The following is a 19,787-nucleotide window of genomic DNA, read 5'->3' on the forward strand; positions in this document are numbered from 1 at the left end:
CCACAAAACACATCTATTTTGAAGTCAATGTTGTGGAACTCTCATGTAAGTAGCCCACCAAATCCAGTGTCTACAAAAAAGATCCTGACAGTTGCACAAAGAGCATGTGTTCTGAGATTCTCCCATCAGTGGATACATGGCATCTTCTGAACCAGGACAAATCAAAGAAAACTCAGAGACAATCATTCTTTTTGCGCACCAGTGGTAAATAACATAATTCTATCAGAGTGCTAATCAACATTTCAGCAATACTTAATACTTTGTTATATATAGCTCAAGTCACTCAGGAAAGCCAGGGACATAAAAATGGCCCTTAAAAATCTAGTCAAGAGGTGCTCTGTGACTAAACTTCAGTTTGTGAATGTTGAAAGTGAGAAACCACTGCATTTAAAAAACAAAGTGTCTGCAATTCTATGAAATGTGCTATTACACCTGATGTGTGTTAAATTTGTTTACATGTTACTTTTTATAGCCAGTTTCAAACTGAGGCACTTAATCTTGCCTTAAATAAGTGAAATGAATTAATTACTATCAAATCCTAGACATATTTATGCATTTTGTCATAACAGTAATTTACATGTCTTCTCAAGAAGAGAATTTGTATAACTCTGAATATAAAAATACAGTTGACTACATTGTCTGAAAGCTTAAAAGCTCACCTAATTCGAATTATTCCTTAATTCTATAGTAGCTTGTTAAAACCAAACAGCTTCTTTTCCTGCATTAAATACACTTAAGATTAGGTCCAGTTCTTCCCTGCATCACAGCTACATGCATCACCTTGCCTCCAGTACATTAGACATCTAAATCCAAAAGAGTTTTAAGTTAAACCACTAGAAGATCAACATGCACACACACACACAAGATCAACAGCACCAGCTTACATCCTGTAACGTGCCTCCTACACAAAAAGCAGAAGGTAATTTGCATAGGACTCTGAGACCACATATTTTTCATAGAAGAAAATTCATTACCACTCAGGGTATTTTCCACTGCAAAGGTGAAATTTATAATTGAGAGTCTGGTCAGTTACATTCTAAGCACTTTACAAAGTAAATTCAAAACAGGCTACCTTTAATTACAATATAACGTGTAATTCCTCACTGTCTTCATCTGAGCAGGAGCAAAATTAAACAGGAAAAGAGAAAGGAAAGACAACCTATACATCCTACTAGACGGAAAGCAGACTTCAATACAGTTGTACTCACTTTCAACTAACCCTAAATTCATCAGTGTTTTCCTAATGTAAGTCAAAAGTAAGCTGTTTTGGAAAAAGTTTTAACCAAAGCACTACTCTGCTGCACTTCCTTGCACAGGAAGCCTAGAATGCTTGCAACGTGTTTAACGCATACCCAAATGGATGTGTTTAGGTAAGCCCTCTTCATAGGAAGTTTCCTACAAAATCTCAGGTACCTGGAGATCACATGCAGGCCATGATAAAATGACAAAGCAACAGTCTAATTTCAAGATATCAGCAGTATCTTCTTCTGTCTCTTCAGTTATACTCACTTGGTGCTTCATGGTTTGGTTTTTTTTTTTCATGTGACTACTGTATAAATACTTTATGCCAGGACCAGTTGTCTGTGTATTGAATAATATGCCAGTAAGAACATCTGGGTTCAACAACAAAAATAGGCATATCTGACAGCCATGTTTCCAATTATGAGATAGACTATGGAATTAACAACTGGGCAGCATACTGACTGTATTCCAAGCCATCAAATTCAAGAAGACTTCCTGATAAAAATTAAAAATACATTTTCATTAAAATATATTCTACTTATCCTTCACTAGCATAGCAGCACAGTTAACAACATGCACACCAACTGCTCTAACTTCTATTTATACAGTAAAGCACAGGCATCAGTATGCATGAGAATTAAACTAAGAAAAGGGCTCGAACTGCTACGATTTATTACCAACATAATGTTTTCTTCCAAGTATAATCCCACTGAGCTCAAACACAGTTATGCATTCACAAGACTTCAGTCAGTCAGTTACTGGGAAGACTTCTCAGTATCTGTGTTGCAAGCACAATACCACAGCTAAACAAAATAGAATTACTTGCAGCCTGAGAATTTCACACAGCAGCCAATTAAATGCACAAAGTAGTAAGACTAGGATTATGACAAAAAGATTATCTGTAACAGGATAATAAACTAATGAGATTGCTCTTGAATGAAGTATCAAAAGTTAGGCTACTTCTTGAACCAATGGTGCACAGAACTTCCAGCTACTTTCTCTGACATTGTCAGTAACAAAAAACCCCACCCATCGATGTCAGCACATTACAACTCCTCACACCCTAAAAAAAACCCTGCCATCACCACCTTGCATCTTTCTTGGCACTGTGAGAAAATGGCATAAAGGTCATGGAAAGCAAACTTCACTCGCATTCTTACAGGTGGCTCCTCCAGATTAAAGCTGAAGAGCAGCTGAGCAGTGGCACGAAGGACCTTTCAGTGCCTTTGCAGAACAGAACACTTCAGTTCCCACACCTCTGAAGCCAACATTTTTCAGCAGTATGCAGTCACTTCCATTCAAAAACAAAATAATACCTTGTGTTTATGCTTATATACCACAAACAGAAAATCAGAAGAAATACAGGATAATTGAACTATATGGGAAAGACAAAAATGAGTAATTCCTCTTGTTTTTAGTAAAATATGCAGCTACTGTGAAGCATTCAAAAGAAAAAAAAAATCCTGAAGGCTCAACTAAGTAGTTCTACATTCAAGCAAGCTTAAAATGATTTGCCAATTATATGGTCAAAAGTAAGAAGCTACAGTCAAAATCTGTCTTTTTTTATATCATAACCTATTTTCCAAATGTATTAAGAAAAAATAATCTTTAATGTGAACTTGCAGTCATTCAACCAAGATTCAACAAATTCTAAACCCACACACTTGATTTGTCATCTATTTGGCTGCTAAATCTGACTCTGAAAGAGTGATGTGTTACCTTATTATTATTTTTAAAAAGATTTCTCTTGGGATTGCACAGCAAAGGAATGAGTATGTAGCCTATCTTACACAGGAAGGAGAGATTTTTATCCTTAAAAACAGGAGGTTCGCCCACATGATCACCTGGGACAAACTTGGCCAGTGCAAGCAGGCTAGAAGGTTATAGGAGCCTGGGAATGTTTAACATCAAGAAAGTAATTACAGCCCAGCAAGATCAGAAGGAATTACACAGGAAATGTGAACAGTAACCCTTTCATGCCAAAAAAATCATGAAAAAGTGAGCTCTCAGCTGCCAAACTATGAGGCTGTACAAACCAATTGCAAAATGCAGGAATGGAAAAAACACTATATATTACTAGGCTATAAATTCCCAACGATGTGATAAAGCTATGCTTCCAAGAAAAGAACAAAACCGCTGGTCTTTCTTCTTGCCATGTATACGCAGTATAATTAAAGCCCAGAAGAAACATGAAAACATTTTGAACACCATGTAAGAATGGTCAGTTGACTCTTCTGAATTTTTTCTTTTAATTTTATGCTGACCAAACAGTCTCCTCCCTAGAAGGTGGTCAAACATCTTGTTCTTATTTAGCCATGGGAAACTTCCTTCCAAAATAAATAGTACATTATCCAAGCAAGAATGCTAACTCTCTCAGTTATCTATTCCACAAAAATGAATCTCCCAAATTCTGAAATAAACCCCATAGCTCAACAGAATGGGCTTAAGCTACCCTATGTATTTGTAGGTGAAGCAATTTCTATTCTCTAGGGACACAAGGGAATTTGAGTAATCCAACTGTAGTTCAATATAGTTACAAAGCCTTCAAGTGCCATTTTGGAAACTGGACAGTGATCATGCACGCATGCATGCTCTTCACACAGACCTGGGAAGCATTTTAATGAAGCAAGAGACTTTTTTTAAGCTCCCCACACTAAGGAAAATTGTATTCCTTTATATCTACCAACAGATAATGCTGCAAAGTATTAGTGCATAACCCTGATCAGACAAGAGATGAGCAATAAAGCAACCGAACACTACCGCTTTTAATTTGTTGATTAAAACTATGATTAATATATTCTCATTAAATAAAAACAATAACCTCCCCTAAAATGAGTATTAGGGTATATCTGATCTACCACAAAAATTAGGTAGACCGACACTTTTATGATTAAAAAATTCAATAAATTTATTTATTTAAACAACACGCTTCTTTAGTTGTTCTTAAAATTACAAATCAGAACAGTGTCATCACACATTGCATTTGTAGTGCATCTCCATACCAGCACTGTAGCTTCTCTTCTTCCACCTTGTCACTCAGGTGTTCCTCTCTACGCTCCTTTACTACCAAAGTCTTTCTTTTCTCATCTGTTCTGTTGGATTCTATTTTGTTTCTTTTTCCTTGTCTTCACATCTAAGGAGGGCCTTTGCCATCACTAACACCACATGCACAACCAACTCCTGCACGACTGAAGTCTACTCAGATACCTGCTCAGTGGAATCGCTAAATGAATAAAATTGGGGAAGAAAAAAAAAAAATACAAAAGAAGCACATGAGAATTTCGAGCATGGGCTTGCAAACAAGGCAGATACGGTGCAGTAAAGAAGTAACAATCAAGAAGGCCAAAAAGTCATTGCTGACATTACGGCCTGCACAAGTAACTGTAACTCCCATTCTTCAGGAGATAAAACTGAAATATGAAACAATTATATTTTCTATTATTTCACTGAGATGGAGGCTGAAAAGAAACAAGCACCGTGACCTCATTCTGGAGACAAAGGGAAAGTTCCATTTTCTCCTGCACTAAACTTAATCCCACTTCTAAGGGTTGGTGATTTGCAAAAACAAACTGAACTAACTCTCCCGGTCAATGCACGTTCTTCTGAGATTAAAGTCACTTCTCTTAAATTTGTCTGTCTCCACAGCAGACTAAATATTCAGCAGTACAATGTTCATACATTATGTCATCCAAAAAACTGCAATAGCACATGAGCCACTAAATTTCAATGGCTATAAACTTGACGCAAATCTATCCACAGCATATAACACCATTTGTGGATCGGTCAGAAAAATATTTCCGTATTGTTGCATGATATTCTGTCTTCAAAGGACTCGTACAAGTAAAAATACTTCCAGTGATACTGCTATTGCTTTTTCAGTGAACTACGACAGTTTCAATGTGCATAAAACCACATCCTTTCTTCTTTCAGCAAGGTGAACTGACCAGTCTGAAGTCTGTTAGAAGCCACAAGCTAACTACAAGAACTCTTATCATGCAAATGAATTGATGGCAACGACACTGGGACGAGTTTCCTGTACCTCCCAAGTGCAGGCAATACACCTTTCAACACATAAATTTGTAACTAATTCATCTGCTGGACCCCGAAGCAGAACTGTGGCTTACAATAGTGTGCACCATTAATATAAGCTTCCTTTGCAAATCAACAAAATTTTCCACCTGGCCACATCTGCTCTTTACAGAACCTCTTTAGAATTTTTATCTGAAAACTAGTAATGTACCAGTACTAGTAATGGTTTTTAATGGAGAGGTTACTAGCATTCATCGTATTTTCAGAAAGAAATACAATTAACTTTAAAAACCTGAAAGTAAAGAATGTCATATTCTGGGCCTGTGAACCCACTTCATAATGAAAAAGTTAATTCCAAAGATAATAGTTTTGAAAATTAAGCTTCTAAATACAATCATTTGTAATACACCTAGATGTCAACAGAAATTTAAAGCCTCCTCTTTTGGGGATATCTACAGTCAGTCAACTTAACACGTGTGTTAATATTCCCACCCAGTCTCTTCCTAACTGCAAGTATATACGCTAAACATTTTCTCCTTCGCAATATAAAGCAGCTTTCTCAATATAATTGCCAAAGGCTGAATTATCAGATAACTACACCATTCACAGATGAGTATTGGAGAGAGAGGCTGCTAAAGAAAACCTGAAAGTCTTTGTAAATATCCTCCAAGAAAGCATGCTTGGTTATTCTGTGCCAACCAGTACTAACCTACACAAATTTTTGAAGTTTATGTATTAACTTTTAATTAACTTTAAATTTAATTATTAATAAACATTTTGGGAATAGTCTTTCTAGTGTTTCACGTATGAAATATTATAAAGTGACAATTCAAGTAAACTGTTTTCATTATTGAACAGCACACACTTTAAAACATAATTCCACTTAGACAAAAAAAGGCTTATACTGCCCACGATGATTATTTCTCCCACCACCTGAAATCTCCCAGGGTTAAATAAGACCTGGGATACTTCGCCTGTCCTATTTCCCTGATAAGACAGGGCAGTTCCAATAGTATATAGGTACAGTCCATTATTCAAATGATGATTCTTTTTTTACTTTTTGTTTCCTAGGGGGAAGGTGCTTTGCAAATTATTAGATACCACCATCAAGAAATTACCCTGTTTCCTTGGCTTGCATTTTTGATGGTCCAATTAAAGCCCATCACTCCACAACTTCTGTAATCAATATTTTACAGTTCTTGATTTTTTTTTTTTCTTTTTTCCAAAATGAACAGCTTCCTGAAACAGGAAGAGACATATGCAGAACAAACCAATTCCATAGTCAGGAGTTTCCATCAACTTAGTTAGCAGTATTCTTAGTCTAAGGAATTTTTCTGCTTCTCCAAAGTTGATGAGCCAAATCTTTCAAAGATATCTACATTTCTGTAAGTGCAGTTTGATTTTAAAATAAAAAAAGAAAAATAAAAGAGTTTGCTCTACTTTAATCTTGAACATGAAAATACGCTTTTGTGTCTCAAAATTGAAAAAAATATTTCACTTTCCAATGAACATCAATATTATATACCAAGCGTTTGAAGATTTTTAGATGCAAAAACACCTTCGAAAAGGTTTAAAAACTTTTACAGTGAATTAGATCAATTACACCTTAACAATATGTCAAATCAGCTCTCCTTGCAATACACAGCTATCTTCACAGCATGCTAGTACATAAATGTGGGTTTAATACTTGCATGAAATCATGACAAAATAAGTAAAACAGGTATGATCCTTGCAGATCTTGATCTAGCTTAAACGGAATCTACAGTTTCATGTTTCTTTTAAAGTGAAATCTTACCATGTAAAAGAAACCTTACAAATACTTACGATCAAATGATCTAGAATAAAGTCTAGATCATTTCAAATACAGAATCCATAATTTATGAGTTTTTCTAATAATTTTTATGTGGTCACAAAGTCTTTCAGACACTGCAGTAAACAAAGGAATTTGACAGCCAGGTGAAAAATACCTGGAAGAAATTAAGTACAGGAGAGACATAAATGATGCTAATCAAACACACCAACCTCTGTTACAGTTTCAGCATCTCACCTTAAGCAAAAGAACATGCCCTAAACTGGTCAAAAGTGCAAAATCCTGCTCTGGACTGAACTTACGCACTGTCTGAATAACCCTCACAGCAGCTGTTGATCAAACCTGGCTTCCTTTACATTTAGGAAATCAAAAAGGCTTCACTCAATCCTCTTGGAGCAGCTCTGACCACAATTACTTCCAGGCTTGTCACTTTCAAGCCACTGAAATTAGCTACCTAACCAAGAAACTCAACATGCTACAGCTAACAGGCAAGCTAGTTTGTCCTGTTTTCTTTTAGCAGCGCATCTACATTGTTCACCACAAAAAAATATGGAAGATTTGTTCTCAAATCTGAACAGCATACTCCAATTATGACTTTGTAAACCCTGAGCAGAAGAGTATGTCCATTACGTATCTTACACATACAATGCTTTTGACAATTCACCCCACTATACTAATTGCTTTTTTAAAAAAAAGGTCAGACTTTTTCATTATATTCTCATTAAGTGCACAATAAGATACATTCCTTCTATTTCAAATCCCATCTCTCCAGAAAATGATAACAGCTACTACAATCACTACTAGAATATGAAGACCCAAAGCAGGAGGCAACAAGGTTTTCTAAAACACTAACACAAGATTAAGGAGCACCATCTCAAGGAAAATCAGAAGATTTATTACTATCCTCCCCTCCAGATTATTGTATAAGTAACTTTTTTCATCACAGGAAAAAAAAATTCCTCAGGCTCCAAAGTATTAAATACATCATTATAAATATAAGACAACAGAGAATTGGCACAACTTTCAAATATAGCAACCTGCAATCAAAATTGCTGCAAATTACATCACATTTATGTTTTTATAATCTGTAAAGGATACTGTGGCAATATATACTCTTGAAGTACAGGTAGATAGTGAGTGGAAAAAAAAGATGTGAGAAAGATAACCAAACAAGTAATCATTCTACTAACAAATTACACAAGTTGTTTTCAGAAATGGACCCTTAATCAAGGCAAAGATAAAAATACTCCCAGCCCTTAAAAAAAAAAAAAAAAAAAAAAAAGCAGCCGCTAACTTTTGCAGCATTCTTCTCATTACAAAAGTGAAAAGAAATAAACCAAAGCAACAAACTTCTCCAGGATCCCACATACATCTGGCACCCACCTGCTTATGCAAAGACTGGCAACATGTAGTGGTGGCTTTTAAATGCATATTTTTGAAATAGCGACAATCTCTAAATAGCAAAGCTTACTATTTAGATGTTCCAACCCTAAATAATGTTTAAAAGTTCACCATTATTTTAGGCTTATCATCCCTGACAGAGTGCCTCTCAGTTACTGAATTTTTTCTGCCTTGACAGGGGAATTCCATTTTTAAGATTCATACAGAGAAAATGTTTCAGTATAAATCGTGGCTATTCTAATCCAGGAAAACGTCCCACAGGTCACTAAGCTACCATCTTTCAGGCGAGTTCTCCATAATTAAGGTATCAATTATAATTTCACAGGCATATTTTATTTTATAAATAAACTCTGTTTCCACAATTTGAGCTGTGGGAAAGAATGCCTGCGTCAATGCACCAACCCATGCAGCACAGCAAGTTTTGAACTGCATGCCAATTCTAAATGTTATATGGATTCTAGCAGGGAAAAAATAGGAGGAAGATTTCCCACTCACCCCCCAAATTCCCACAAGCCTTCTGAATCTTTTTATTCCTGTCACGGCACCTCCTGACATCTGCTCTTTGCTGCTCTAGAGCCAAATACAACAAATTTAAGTCAATCTGTTGCTAAACACACCAAAAGTAAAAACTGCAGCCTCCATTAAATGGAGTGAAAAGGACATTTAAGTGGGAATGAGCAAAAGCTGATTCTGTAGTCTTTTCCTGCTGAACACTGCTTTTGATGCTTTTATCACAGAGTTTTATATTTGAGTTTGATAGAGACTGAAAGCAAACATAGTTTCTAGGACCTGAACCATGCCAAGAGAAAAGACTGGCAGAGCGACAAGCATGCTCATTTAATTAAGATACCCCCACTGCTGTTTTCTTATGACTTTTTACATACTTGCTGGAAGTTGGCTGGATGACACAGAAGGCCAGCGTTAGCTCATCTCACCCTCCCTAAATATTCCATCGCTCTATGTACAGAACAAACTTGTGTACTGACTTGGATTAAATTACTGCAGGAACAACTACTTAATGCATGAGCCCAGGCAACAGAAAAATCAAAGCTGAACAGAACAGTGTCTCACGAGTGGCAAGTCACAAAAGCAACTGCCCTACGTAATTTCTCTCCAAGTTGATAAGGACCCCGATGTTACTCCCTAAAACTTCTTCCTCAATGTCCCCACTTACAAGAAAAACAAAGGAAATCAGTGGATACTACCAGGAGAACTAGACATAGTACCTAGTGGGTATTTCATCTAGATATAACCTAACACAGGGATAGAGAGCAAACAAATTAGTGAGACACTATAACCATTTCTCCTTTAAAGAAACTAGGGACAAACTTAATTCCTTCACTCCAACCACCAATACATAGTTTTTTAGATGAGCTTTGGAAAAAATCATAATGGTAAAAATAATCTTACAAATGACAAAAAGCTGAGGGGTTATATTCTTTCAGGGAAAAAGGTAACCTGAGTCTGTGTAAATATTATTGCATTCTAAATTATCCAATTTCTATTAGAGTTTTCCTAAACTAAAATTATCCCTAGACTGCAGTGCTCACTGTCTTATCAATTTATTAAGAAATATATCCTTTCTCAAGTTTCCTTTCTCAATTTGCCACCCTAATTTCACAGAATGTCCCCTTACTCATATACCATGAACCAAAAGAACAAAAGCTTGAATTACTTTTCTCAAACCATTCATCATTCTGTGTACTTGTGTTATACTTCATCATGTTCATTGCCTTTCAAAGGCTAGACAATCTTTTTTTTTTTAAAATTTCTCTTCATACAAGCAAATTTCCATCCCCACAGATCACTCTTTTAGCCTTTTCTCTGAATCTCCTCTCCTCTACACCATCCCTTTTAGAGGAGGCATCCAGCACCACATACACTGTGATGGCATGCTATATGACAGTAAGATATTGATTTTTACCACAGCATTTTATTCCCCATGCTATTCTCGATCACACTTTGTTTACTCTGATTGCAAGTACAAACACAGGTAAACACAGAGCTCTCAGAAACAAGATTCTTGACACACAGCCCCCTATTTTGAATATGCGACACTATGAGCATGTGAAGACTTATGATTTCAGGCCAGGTAGTCTTTGCTTTTTTGTCCTTCAGCATAATTTCTTCCTCATATCTCACCCATTACAGCCCACAAATCTTTGTCATATGCCCATCAAGATATCTTCCTAGAAAGAAAATCACTGGTTTACAAGAGAGCATAAACACAGACTAAGCAAAGGTGATTGCCCTAAACTGCAGATAAGTGGACTTTTCACCTTTAGGCCTTCAATGAGGCACCAAGTATGCTTCGGCATAAGAACAAGTCTGTAATGTAATACAGAACCTGCCCTTTGAAAAATTAACTTTAATAGAAAACATAACACGTATATATGGAAGACAAGAACATTCTACATCCCACTTACCCTACAAGAACTACGGAAAACATGTAACATCCCTGAATTAACTTACTAAAATATCATGAAATATGACTGGTACTATATTGACCCTTAAGAGGTACATATTCAGCCAAAACTAGACGAAAGTTTCCAAGAAAAAGGTGCATCTGAAGATCTGAAATCACATCTGCCTTCTGGAAGTGAAAAAAACTCAAGACAATCAAAAGTCCAAGATTTTTTTTCTCAGTCACGAACAGTATTGTAAAGTTTGTTTAATACTGCCATTTAGGGAAAAATATAATGGAGTGATTGAACCAACTCTGTTCTTAAACACCCTGCTAAAAGAACAAACTATTTGTGAAAATAACAAAAACCAGCTGAAGGCATTTGGGTGGTCTCAGTTTCAATTCTGTAACACAGAACAGTCCCTTCTTTCTAAATCCAATACCAATTTGTTTTCCTTCTTCAGTAAAGCCTCAAAATGTGTTGATGACAAAAGCAATAAAACCCACTGAACATCCGTATTATTAATTTAGGACGTTTTACTAGTAGACTGACAACTTAAAAGTTCATCATACACAGAGCACTCATACACAACAGAACTATGCAGGCTTTTATAGACTGATCCTTTTTGATTCCCTAACAGTATTTTGGGGGTTCATATACTTTTACCTTTAGGACAGTGCACATCATTAGCGTTGACTGATGTTGGACTGAATGCCAATATTTAAACTTTACTGCCTTGCTTCCTAAAAACATGGATCTACCATATTTCTTTACCACCTGTTCTGACTGAGCTGAGCAAGACCAAGAGCTGTCAGAAGCTCGTGTCTTCATGTATGTAGCACTACTTCACTGAAACAGTAGCCTGATCTAAATCTGAGATTACAGGCACTCACAGAAAATTGGCAGACTGTTACCTCACTTAGGAAGGCTAACCAGTCAAGGACGGCCAAAAACCCCACCAAAATTAAGTTTCATATCATTACTATTTAAAATCAATGACATGCAGAAGACTGAAGTGTGCTCAAAACTACAAAAACCAGCAACAGGAACATCCCTATTTGCTATGGTTCATCCAAAAGAACCACAAACATATATATAAGAAAACTGAAGTGGCAAAGAAGCACAGGTACAACAGAAATTACATTGGTCTAAGCTGTAATTTGTCACCATGCATCATTTTCAGAACGTTGTCCCTAGAGAAAGGTCCTTAGAAGAGAAGAAAGAGTCCCTTGCAACCATTCCTTACAACAGATGAGTAACACACCAAAAAGTAAGACGACACACCTTTAAGGGTTTGGTTTGGTTTCTGCTTTTGGGTCAGGTAAAACCATTAAATACTTCCTACAGACATTTCAACCTTCAGTTACTGATAACATAAGGCTTCATGTGGAAGACCGAGTATGGAAACATTGCTCTGTCTGATCTGCCAGCCAAACTCAAACAAACAGCAAAAATTTTCCATGAAACTATAACTTAGAAGCCACCTAATAACCCAAACCAATTTCATTGATAGATCCCAGTAAGTCTGCCAGGAGTGGTTTCTTTCCCCCACAACTCCTATACGTATCAAACAAACTTTCTGAGCTGCTTTTTTTTGTAAGCATCTCTTTTGCACCTGCTTCTCCTGGTAAATACCCAAGCAAGCTCCTACCTCCCTGCCTCCCCGGTGACTCGCTGTGACAGAGGCATTTCAGCAGGGCTAGGATAGTCCAGCTTTCAAGCTCATCTTAGCACATGACGCCTTCTTGGCATTAACTATGATACTTTTTCTAAACCAACAATCTTGGGCTTAGACTTTCTGAAAAACAATAAAGGGCTAAGCCACAGAATGAAACTACAGGATGCATACACAGAAATTAATATCCTATAGCAGCCTGTAAAAGTCCCACTTTAAAAAAATACATATGTTCATCACTCAATACCGCATAATTTTACTCCTTATATGATCCCATGAAAAAACCAACTCATCGTTCTGCAAAAAAATAAAGCTTTTTTTTTTTAAAAAAACCTTAACCACAAATGAAGTGACCACAATGCATTACAACTTTGAAAGATGCATTGAGCTCCATAGTATATTATTTCCTTTTCATTTGTGCAATAGTTGAAAGTATACTGAGAGCTCAATATTAAGCCTGTTCTGGTATCAGGACATCAGCTAGCCTCCCTTCAGGAAAGGCTTTCAGTACTGTACGCCCTTCAAAAAGATGCAAGAAAGAACCACTGATACCAAGAATAGTTCACAGTTTAGGTGAGGAAATAGTTCTTTCCTGAAATGGTAAAAGACTGAAGTGACAAACAAATGATAGTCTCTCCTTAATTTATGCACTTTCATATCCTTGTTTAATACACAGTACAGTTTACCACAGTGACGTTTATGGTGTTTTGATTACATTTTTTATACGAATTAGGAAGAATTATCAGATTAAGATGTATTGCTCCACAAACGATGATAACATTTCCTGCAACATTTAATTACACTATAAATACCCATGGAATCAGTCCCTTAAAAAAAATAATGCTTGAATACTACTTACACTAGGTTTAATCAGCTTATTAAGGACAATCCAATACCTGCAAATATAGTACTATAATAAGTCAAAGACACATTTCATTAAAAAATATCACATGAAGAACAGGATGGTTTCCACCCAGCTCTTCTGTGTGTTTTCATGAAGGGTGACAAGACCAATAGCAATACAGAGCAAATATAATACAAAGACAGCATTCTCCAAATGCCATTTTAAGCTGACAGTAAGAACCTGTTTGTTAGACCAGCAAGAGAAAGCCTGGGATCAAAAACTTATCACAACTTTTTATTTTCAAAACTAACCAAAAAGAATCATTAAAGATCTACACCATATATATTTTTTGTAATCGTAACATTGTGAAGAAGTTTGTATTTCATTCAACTTTGATAACAACAGCATGCAAATACAATTCATGAGAAAGTGCTCAACTATTATTCAAGCATCGTTGTTCTCTTATTTGCCAATGTTAGTCTTGTAAAAATCTATGTTCATATTTTAAATTTTGTTTAAAAAAATCTTTTTAAGTAAAAACATGTTCTGGATCTCTGTAAGTGAATTATAATAAACATGAAGCATTAAGTCTAAGCAAATAAGGACAAAATCTTAACTTGACTGCAGATGAGGATGAGCATCAAAACCTCTTCTACTGCTGTTGAACCACTGATGTTTTTTATGGAAATTCTGGAAACAGTTAGTTTCATTGGATTATACTCCCACTGAAGTACACCCTCAATGACATTAAAGAATTTTAAAAAAAAAAACAAACAACAACTCAAACACAGAAACAAAAACTGCCTGTGAAAGAAGGAAAGTACATAGATGGCGACTGAATCTTTTTCCTTCTTTGACCACATTTAGCCAGAATACTGAAAAGAAGATTCCGAAAAAAATTCTCGTATTTTCTCAGTCCAGTTTTACAAAAGAAAAAGCATATAAACCCTAGAGAAAGGACACATTGAAAAATTTCCATTAAAGGATGCAAAATTAAAATGCATCAGCTACCTAAGGTTGTCTGCATCTACTCCTGTAACCTGTGCTAAACATGTAGCAGCTTACCACAATCGAAAGCAGGTAAGCTACCTACATTTACCACTGGAAAGAACCGTAGCTTACCATATGTAATTTCGTTGTGTTCAGACAGACATAGAATAAAAATTTAAAATATTCTGCAAGGATATTAACCATATTCTTTCAACATACCCACCTTAAACATCCTGCTGCTGCTATGGCCAATAAAATATTTCATCCATCTTAATTCCTGTTTCAAGGAAAACAAAAACCAGAAAGTCCCAATATCTCAGAAAATGTATTTAGCAAAGGACACAAAATCATATTAAATAAAAAACAGAGGCATACATTTTAGAAAGTGGTAAATAAGAATTCTACTAAAACATGTTTGCTCTCAACAGATCAAATACAATGGCATCTCCTCTGAGGCTTACTATACATTAACAGTACTTCAGATTAGAAATTGCAATAACAATTTGAAAAAATATTTCTAAAATAACTTATAAAGTTCACACATTCCTGATTTGACCACGTACTTTTAAAACTCTGTAAGTTTCTATAATTGTAACTGCAGTAATATTTTCAGCCAACTTCAGATCAAAGTCGTACTTTCACCATTTGACCATTTCACTTTGATCTGACATCTACCTCATTAGGTGCAAATAAATATATGAAACCATCAGCAGTTTCATATAGACATTTAAAACATTAAACCACTTCCATAAATAACATTACCTCGGCACATAAAAATCCTCGAAACACCCCAAGTCACAGATGAACACTCCTTCCGTCTAATGCAGCATAATCATTGAACCTGTACATCAAAAACATATATGTATGACAATCACTACATATATCTAAAGTTTCATGTGAGAAAGGCAGAAATACCTCATATGTTGTCACTATCATTGCTAGTTCTGATATTCTCACAAATGAGATGTAGAGGATACATAGGAAACTAGTACTTCCTTCATTAATGCTTTGAAAAACATTTTAATTACAAAATTTTAGTTACTCCAAAATCTATTACTTTAACAGCCTGTCCAAAAGTTAAAAACATTTGAACCATATCATAGTGCTAGTTTTCTTCCGATCCTCCAATCATCATTACCCAAGAATATTTTTTAATTAAACACTAAGAACATTATATCAGATCATCACAAAAAAATATTTTAAACACACACCATAACTGTCATAAGCCTTTTTCCTTCCTTTTCCTCTTTGATTTTTGACACTTTAAGTCTGAAAAAATCCTATTCTTCTAGCTACTGAAGCAGAAAAAAATATGCACTCATCCCTGAAACATATATTTTGCTTTGCATTAAAATAACTTTTAAAAAAATTAACTTAAACTAGTACTAAAAATAACTAGCTACAATAAGGTTAGACAAAAAAAAAAAGGAGCAGCTCCGTGTTTTGGTTGCTGAATGGTCCTGTGAAAAAACAAAAAACTGCACACAAAAATTACTGTGATACAAGGGAGCTGTGCATTTACCTTATGTTATCCTCCTCTTTCCTTTTTATTATGGGATAATAATATGAAAGACCCTTTTTAATGGCATATTACAGGTTCAAATAAATCAGTATGTACAAACTCAAGACTATAATTTCTAAACTAAGCCAGCTAATCTACACAGCATTTAAGGGCTAGACCGTTGACTGAGACTTCAAAACACATTAAAAAGCTTCAATGAGATATACTTAACATGGAGAAAAAGAAAGGAACCGAGCACAAGGCAGTATGAATTGCAGAGCAAAAGACTGCCAATAAAAGGTAAGATGTATCACATCAATTTTAATTCATGCATAGAACTAGGTAAGTCTTTTAACAAAGCATGACTTTTGGACATAACAAATTTAAACAAGCCAATCTCTCAGTTTCAAATCCGCCACACTGCAGACATTACTGCAGTCTTTCCAAAAGTCTCTTACCCTGCTTTCAAACACCTCCCTCCTTATTTTGCCAATGCCAGCCACATCAGATCACTCAGAACTTGGGATATATTCTTTATTTCATTATTACCAATGTAAAAAGTTCTAATGGATTCATAAGCCAGCAGGCCTTGGCACTAGTTATGCACAAACACTACACCCATTTATTGCATTCATTTCTGCAGTCACAGAACAAACGAAAACCCTTTGGCTCTCAAGCTCCTTCCAAAACCTAAGGAGCCCAAGCGAACTGCACGTAGTATTTGTACTTTTATGGAAGCAGCAGCAGCAAGGTTTATGAAACAACGCTCAGGTCTAAGAGTCAAGAGCTCCGTGCGCGGCTCTGACTCACGCTGGCAGGGGAATTTCACACCAGCCAAATGCTTCCACAACTCAGCGTCACAAAAACTGAGGGCGTCTACTGCCATCCCTCGTATATGCAACATTTTATGGCCACGCGTACTAAAAAAAGTGTAAGTGAACTGCAGAAGTAACTTTCGTGACTTGTAGAAACCCTTCCGCGGATCTTTATTGTAACATCACATCGGATAACTGCAGTCACAGCCGCTCGCCGCTTCTGTATTTGCAAAGGGCTGACACCACCTACAAGGAGTCCCGGGTGGCTGCGTTGGCACTGTGCTCACCCAGCGCCAGTCAGCCGCCTCAGCGGCCCGCCCAGGCCGAGCGCTGCAGACGCCTCGCAGGCCGCGCACCGCCGCTCTCGGGCTCCCGCGGTGGGAGGCAAGCGGGCCCCGCACGCACCCCGGCGGGCCGCGAGCGCGCTGCCAGCCGGCCCCGCCGCAGGGGGCGAGCCCTCCCTCGCCGGCCGAAGGCACGGCTGAACTGCGGGCTCGGGACCCGCTGTCCCGTAACTGGGCGAGTCAAGGGCCTCGGGAGCGCGGAGCTCCAGCGGCAGGGCCCGGCGAGGGACCCCTCGGGCTCGCCGGGGGCTGGCCTGGGGAAGGCGCCCACCTCCGCACGGCGCTGCCGCCGGGAGCCACTGCCCGGCCGGGAGCCACTGCCCGGCCGCCAGCGGGGCGGCCTCCGCAGCCCCGCGCCGCCGCCTGGCTCCTCGGCGCGGGGGGAGGGAGCGGGTGCAGCCGCGCCCCGCGTCGTCCCCAGCACCGCCCGCCCGCCCCCACCCACCCCGGGCCGCGGCCCCCACCGCCGCGGGGGGAAGGGAACTTACAAACGCGCCCCTCTGCGTGCCTGCGTCACGCCGCCGCGACGTCACAGCGACGGCGCGGTGTGGCGTCACAGCCCGCGGGAAGGCCGTCTGCGTGTGGGCAGCCTGCCCCTGCCCTCCCCCCGCCAGCCCGCCCGCGGCGCAGGCGCACTGCCGCCGCCGGGCGAGGTGTGTTGGCGGGAAAGCAGCTGCCGCTGCTGAGGGGGTGGTGAGGGGCGGCGGGGAGGGCTGACTGCGGTCGGGCCTCAGCCCCGCTGCCCCTGGGACGCAGGGTTACACGGTTGACTCCCCAGGAACCACTGTGCTTGAAGTGAGGCCTTCCCTTCCCAACCAGCCTTTGGTGTGGGGGGAGCCGGGCTCCTAGCCAGCCCCAAAACAGACTGTATCATGCTGCAGGTTAGGGGCTGTGGGGTTGGGGATTTCAGAGAGACAGGTTGGAAAAAGGAGTCTCTGGGAAGTAGAGGAGTTGTTCTGAGAAATAGGCAGGAGGGACCCGCAAGCACTGGGTCAGAGGGGAGCACAGCACACTGCATATGAGCTGGGAGTGTGCCCAGGTGGCCAAGAAAGCCAACAGCATCCTGGCTTGCAGCAGAAGTAGGGTGGCCAGCAGCACTAGGGAAGTGATCGTGCCCCTGTACTTGGCACTGGTGAGGCCGCATCTTGAGTACTGTGTTCAGTTTTGGGCCCCTCACTACAAGAGAGACATTGAGGGGCTGGAGTGTGTCCAGAGAAGGGCAATGAAGCTGGTGAAGGGTCTGGAGCACAAGTCTGATGAGGAGCGGCTGGGGGAACGGGGGTTGTTTAGCCTGGAGAAAAGGAGGCTGAGGGGAGACCTTATCGCTCTCTACAACTACCTGAAAGGAGGTTGTAGCGAGGTGAGGGTCCATCTCTTCTCCCAGGTAACTAGCAATAGGACAAGAGGAAATGGCCTCAAGTTAGTGCCAGGGGAGATTGAGATTGGGTATTATGGAGCAGATTATTTTGAGTGCCATTACACGGCACATACAGGAGAACCAGGTGATCAGGCCCAGTCAGCGTGGATTTATGAAAGGCAGGTCCTGCTTGACTAACCTGATCTCCTGTGACAAGGTGACCCGCTTAGTGGATGAGGGAAAGGCTGTGTATGTTGTCTACCTAGACTTTAGTAAAGCCTTTGGCACCATTTCCCACAGCATTCTTCTGGAGAAACTGGCTGCTCAAGGCTTAGGTGGGTGTACTCTTTGCTGGGTAAAGAACTGGCTGGATGGCCATGCCCAAAGTGTTGTGGGAGTTAAATCCAGTTGGCGGCTGGTCACAAGCGGTGTTCCCCAGGGCTCAGTTTTGGGGCCAGTTCTGTTTAATATCTTTATCAATAATCTGGACGAGGGGATCGACTGCACCCTCAGTAAGTTTGCAGACAACACCAAGGTGGGCAGCAGTGTTGATCTGCTTGAGGGTAGGAAGGCTCTGCAGAGGGATCTGGACAGGCTGGATCGATGGGCCGAGGTCAGTTGTATGAGGTTCAACAAGGCCAAGTGTTGGGTCCTGCACTTGGGCCACAACAACCCCATGCAATGCTACAGGCTTGGGGAAGAGTGGCTGGAAAGCTGCCTGGCGGAAAAGGACCTGGGGGTGTTGGTTGGCAGCCGGCTAAATATGAGCCAGCAGTGTGCCCAGGTGGGTATCAGTCTCTTTCCCCAAGTAACAATTGATAGGATGAGAGGAAACAGCCTCAAGTTGTGCCAGGGGAGGTTTAGATTGGATATTAGGAAAAATTTCTTCACCAAAAGGGTTGTCAAGCGTTGGAACAGGCTGCCCAGGGAAGTGGTGGAGTCTCCATCCCTGGAGGTGTTTAAAAGACGTGTAGATGTCATGCTTAGGGACATGGTTTAGTGGTGGACTCAGCAGTGCTAGGTTTATGGTTGGACTCAATGCTTAAAAGTCTTTTCCAACCTAAATGATTCTATGAAAGAGGAAAAATGAAAGTGTGACAGAAATAGGATAATAAGGGATTTAAGGGAAGGCTGAAGGGAGAAGCGAGTTGGACAGGAGGGAAGTGAGAAGGTGCAGAAGAAAGAAGGGAAATGTAGAATATGTAGGTGAGAAAAGAGAAGGGAAACATTCAGGAAAAAAAAAGGAATCTTTTGGGTTTTTTTCCTTCTAATAATCTGTTCTTTAACAAAGCTCATCCTTGTGGGGAAGAAAAGGACTTCTGCCTGCAGGAGTTCAAAGATTAATGGGCATTGGGGCCACCTCCTTTTCAATAT

The 19,787-nt window shown here is 39.3% G+C and overlaps 1 protein-coding gene across 8 annotated transcripts in view; it reads right to left on the minus strand.

Moving 5' to 3' along the window:
* Nucleotides 1–17,666, minus strand: part of ZNF438 (zinc finger protein 438) — a 58,954-nt gene extending 41,288 nt beyond the window's left edge. For 6 of the 8 annotated variants that reach the window (XR_012041233.1, XR_012041232.1, XR_012041234.1 and 3 more), the window contains exons 1-3: nucleotides 17,545–17,666; nucleotides 15,159–15,237; nucleotides 14,620–14,673 (exon numbers count right to left, since the gene is read on the minus strand). The gene's annotated coding sequence lies outside the window, so the exon portion shown is untranslated. Of the gene's footprint in view, nucleotides 1–13,421; nucleotides 13,459–14,619; nucleotides 14,674–15,158; nucleotides 15,238–17,327; nucleotides 17,462–17,544 lie in introns of those variants that run through there. The other 2 variants (XM_072854570.1, XM_072854571.1) reach the window with 2 other exon arrangements.
* Nucleotides 17,667–19,787: the final 2,121 nt, after the last annotated feature.

Source organism: Ciconia boyciana, chromosome 2, assembly GCF_034638445.1.
Source record: "Ciconia boyciana chromosome 2, ASM3463844v1, whole genome shotgun sequence".
Classification (NCBI taxonomy): domain Eukaryota; kingdom Metazoa; phylum Chordata; class Aves; order Ciconiiformes; family Ciconiidae; genus Ciconia; species Ciconia boyciana.